General features: G+C 43.8%; 1 long non-coding RNA gene across 1 annotated transcript in view; it reads left to right on the top strand.

The window, feature by feature from the left end:
* Positions 1–5,000, top strand: part of LOC134089599 (uncharacterized) — a 45,074-nt gene that overhangs the window by 12,256 nt on the left and 27,818 nt on the right. Inside the window, exon 2 of the long non-coding RNA XR_009940083.1 lies at positions 2,072–2,167. This is a non-coding gene — a long non-coding RNA (uncharacterized LOC134089599). The remainder of the gene's footprint in view (positions 1–2,071; positions 2,168–5,000) is intronic.

The following is a 5,000-nucleotide window of genomic DNA, read 5'->3' as shown; positions in this document are numbered from 1 at the left end:
GTTCACACACACACACACACACACACACACACACACACACACACACACACACACACACACACACACACACACACACATGCTAGACGAGAACTGGGATTATCTCTGACAGCACCAGGCATGCTTCCCGTACCCCTCTTTTCAGATCCTCTGCCATTAGTCCCCTCGCTTCTCCAGTGCCTTCCCTCATCCAGCTTGGCTAAGAAGACGGAAATATCTCACAGATCTCGACTCAAGAGCAGAAATGTCATGTTTCTCTCCCTCTCCCCACACAAATTCCACCACCAGAAAAAAAGAAGAAGCTTGTCAGAGAATTCAGAAGGTGCACCATGCTCCCTTGTGTGGTGTCCATCATTGTTTTTATTGGCACATCCACCATCATGTCTTGATTTAGCTGGGCCACATGCCCCTTTCCTCTCTTCTGATTATGTAAATACTAAATAGATCACTAAAACTTCTCCACTTCGATATTATGTCCCTTTGTCAGTCTTTGACTTTTTTGTTTTTGGTGCACTTATACAGTGTCATTTGTATACTGACTTCAAATTGCCTTTACCTCTAAAACATATTGGAATGTGCCTTTATTTGAGGTGTAGGTGAGATAGGACAAAACTATTGCGCTGTCATGTCCCACCACAACACAAGATGGAGAGTACTGCCTCCAAACCGAGGCTGAGTGCTCTTATGCACTCCCCCTGAAGTCCACCTCCTTGCCTCTAATTACCAAACCACCCTGTTCTGAGACCTCTACAATCCCATTTTGCTGTCTCTCACAGTCACAGATTAGTGAGAAAAGCGAATGAGACAGTTTATTTTTCTGTCAGACTTTGGACACTTTCAAGTAACACTCGAGGCTCTCGCCAAAGCCCCTCCAACGAAGCCTCGAGAGGTTCAGCCACGGTGAGAGGTCTCGAGTCGACTCCCGTGGAGGGCGGGCAGGAGGCGGAGGGAGGGGGGGGCCCATCAAGGAGAGAAGGCCTGGTGAGGTGCGTCAGAGAAGGGGGCTGCTGGTGGGAGCGCTGGCCCTGGCGGTCTGTATGTAACCGGGGCGCCGGGGAGCCGTAGCGCCTGCAACACCGCCGGCGTCGTGGCCTTAATGAGAACTGACAGGCATCAGTCTCCCCCCTGACATCTGTCAGGAAGTGCTCGTCAGGCGCGGGACGCGTGATAGGTGGGGAGCGAGTAAAGATAACACCCTGTGATGAGCCTCGCAGCCCGCTCCGGCTGCCCCCTTTCTGCAAAATCAATTTTCATCTCCGTCGTCACTGCCTTGCTCACTAGCCTGCTAACCTGCTAATCGTGCTAACCTGTTAAGGCTGCGCTCATTTGAGCGAGTTTCTCATCAAGCTTTGTATCTTTGCGTCATCCAGTCGGATTCAAATGGTACTAGACAATGGGTTGAGTCGTGACGAGGTCGCGTCGCCGTCACGTGTGATGCCTCAAAGCAGAGGCTTTGGCGTCTGTCCTACCTCTCACCTTAGTTCCAAAAGAGGCATCAAAATTCAGCAGAGGACCTTCACACCAAACCATCACATGAAACAGTTCTTTGGTGTAGCGCACTCAAGCTGAGTGACTGAAGGAGACAGAAGGAGTGACTGAGAGTATGCATTTATAGTCATGGATGTATCTATGTGCTTTTGTCTCCTTCTCTCTCTCTCTCTCTCTCTCTCTCTCTCTCTCTCTCTCTCTCTCTCTCTCTCGCTGTGTGTCTGTGTGCCACTGGAGTCTTGAAAGATATATATTTTTTATTTTCTTGGCACATGTGCTCAGCTGTGTTGCTCTAGGGAATGTTGGGCAAGATGACATACATCCAAAAGTCAGTTTGTGTAGACCCAGGCTTAAATAGATTCTTTTGGATGTGTGAAAATCAGTCGATTACTTTGTGGTTTCTTGCATGACTGTAAGTCTCTCTTACAGTGTCTGTGCTGTTATGTGAGAGATGGTATTGCTCGACAAATAGATATAACACAAAATGAAAAAAAGGAATTGTCTTTGCAACACATACCTATAAATATTCAGGGGAAATAAACAAATGAAATTAATATCCTTTGATTTTTCTCATGTGTTTTTTCAGGAAGTGGGAAAATATGAAGAGAATTCACAGACCTCCTTGAAATTCGTGGACCTCCTTGAAATCCATCCTCAATAGAGAAAAGCTACCCAAGATGAGGTAAGGTTAAAAATGCTACTATATACTCTTGTGAATGTCATAATTATGACAAAGAGTTGCATACTCTATACACATGTGTGTGTGTTGGGCGGGGGGGGGGGGGGGGGGGGGGGGTCTGTGTCTGTGTGTGTGTGTGTGTGTGTGTATGTGTATCTGTCTGTCTGTCTGTCTGTGTTTCTGTGTCTGTGCGTTCAGATGCATATTTTGGGTTATGAAACACACAATTGAGATGTGTAGGTCACAAAGTGTAGTCAGTTAGAAGTCAGCCCAACTCAGAGGACACCCTGCTGTAGTGGTGGGTGGCTTCTGCAGTAATGTCACAGAGTGTTGCATTCCTCTTATAGTCCATCCCAAAACCCCAGAGTGCCCCAGGCAAAAGAAGCAAAGATGATGTGAAGGACTCCATATTTATATCCGCGAATAGTTTGTTAGCAGCTGGCATAGAAAATGAAAACGATGTGCAGCATGACCTTTAGATTCACCCAGTCAGTGTAATTGTTGTTGACTTGATTGACAGGATGTTAATTTCTGGGGAAATTGCATGTGCATGTGCTTTAGACAGTCTGCTGATTCGGTTAGCACGTGGCTTTGTAGTCAGCAGTAAATCTATTTGCATTTGTAAAAAAAAATGTCTTTTGTGCGCTCTTTCCCCTCGATTTAAACTAAATGGCCAATTCCCGAAGTCATCTGAAATGGTTAGGTTTCCCCTCTTTTCTCCTCCTTTACTACAGCAAGAGCACGCAAGCAACTAGCATGTAATTTCGCTTAATGTTAGGCTGAGGTATGGATTCATTTGATGTTAACTGCCCTATTAGTTAATGCTAAGCTGCCATTGTAGAAGTCAATAGAGGTCTGTGTTGACTGGCAAAGAGCTCAGCGTTGTTAATTGCTGCCGCTGTTGATGGAGAATTTAATCGGTAGGTCAGCAGAAATTGTAATAGTCACATCTAAGAGAAGTAACAAATGAGGCTTTGACGAGAATTGCTTTCTTGACTGATTGGAAATAACATACAAATATAGATTTAGTTCCTTAGGTTCCACTACAGACAGGTAGAAAAATATTTGTGTGTTCTGTTTGAAGCTCTATTGTAAATCATTTTTGACCGTACAAGCAAGGATGCCGCCAGATATTTTTGGCCCAATGAAAGAATATGAAATTGAGTCCAATAATAATAATGACAGTCATTATATTTTATGAGGGCCCCTGTCAGTGCAAGGCCCTTGGAATCATTCTAACTTTCTCCTGCCTTTCAGCACCCCTGCTTACAAAGGTGGTGGCATTTATTTCTTAAATGAAACTGATATCTTCTTTAAAGTGAGGCTAGATGCTGTATGTGGATTTTGGAGAAAGCTCCAAGTTTTACAGACATTATTTTATCTGAGACCCTCAGATGGACTTAATAATTCAGTAAAGATTTGATTGTTGACTTTCAACACAGTCACCAAAGTAGATCAGGCAAAACAAGCTAATATCCAAGAGAAATACACACAGCAAATATTAAAATCATGAGATGAATTGTAAAGGCAGGGTTATCAGTATATTTTGGTGTGTTGAGATCATAAGAAAAATCGAATAGGTTTTTGAAATGTGTTCAAAGTACCACACTACTCTATCAGAGATCAAATATACAGTATACCGACCCTCCAAACAGTACACATATAGAAAACACAGAGAGAGAGAGAGAGACAGAGAGAAAGAGAGAGAGACTAGATGCCATACCTGATGCCATCCCCCTTGCTGTATTAGTAGGATTAGCCTAGCTCAAAGAAGCTAATGAAGATTTAACATGTGCATTAGCATAGTGCCGCCTCTCTCTGCCACCTTACACATTGTCCCCAAATCAACCTCATTTTATGTGGTTTGCACTCTTTGTGTACCATAACAAATCATTGCTGATACAACATCTAACCAGAATGTTTAGCCAAGCTAAGGCATCATAAAGTGAACAAACAAGACAGTGATTTCATTTTTAGAATTTATTGTGATGTATGAATTAGCAGACTGATAATTGAGGAAGTCAGTTTTACGGTGTCACCCACTGTTTTAAAATAGGCGTTGCTGAATTATTCCTGTTAATTGCATACGTGTGAGAAAACAAACAGTATTTCTTGCATATTTCCCTATATGTGTGGTATAGTGTTTCATTTGAATGATTTATATTCCTATCTGTAATATTAATATTTCATATCCGACTCGTAATTTCGTATTTCATGCTCGGATGCGGTCCCAGCCCAGCTATATCTGCGGCAGCAACACTGCCCTTGCTCCTTTCTGTTGCTGAGCAGGAAGGTCTCCAGACCCCAGCCTTGCTACTGGCTTTCACCTTTTGGGAGCTATTTTTCTATACCGCTTCCTCTTTTTCTTACACAATAGAAAAAAATATATACAGTATGTAACAGTATAACTGTAATGGCGGTGTGCAAATTCTGATGAGAAAGGATAATGAAATATGGCGCTGCATTGCAAAAAAAAAAAATATGGCTCACTGCTGAGGGGTGTGTCTCTGTACTGTGCCGTGTGTGGTTAACCCGCATCAGCATGTTACACGGTGAACAAAGGCTCAGCACACAGTAACGCCATGCAAATGCATGCAAATGAGGAGCGGCGAGGGCAGGGATTGGTGAGAAGGGGGGTGGGGGGGCGGAGAAAGCAATATGATTGGGTGCCGAGGAGGGGCTGGGGGGTGGCAGAGGCAGACCAATTAGAGAATTAGCGGTTTATCCTCAGCAGGATGCTGAATGGAGCCTAGTCAGTCACGGGCACATCCAAATTTCTTTGTTTAGCACAATGCAAACGTGCACGTACAAATTCATCTGATTTATTTAGTCACAG

This window comes from Sardina pilchardus, chromosome 8 (genome assembly GCF_963854185.1).
Source record: "Sardina pilchardus chromosome 8, fSarPil1.1, whole genome shotgun sequence".
Lineage (NCBI taxonomy): Eukaryota > Metazoa > Chordata > Actinopteri > Clupeiformes > Clupeidae > Sardina > Sardina pilchardus.
The sequence above is the reverse complement of the archived record's forward strand: the minus strand, read 5'-3'. Positions and strand labels throughout refer to the sequence as shown.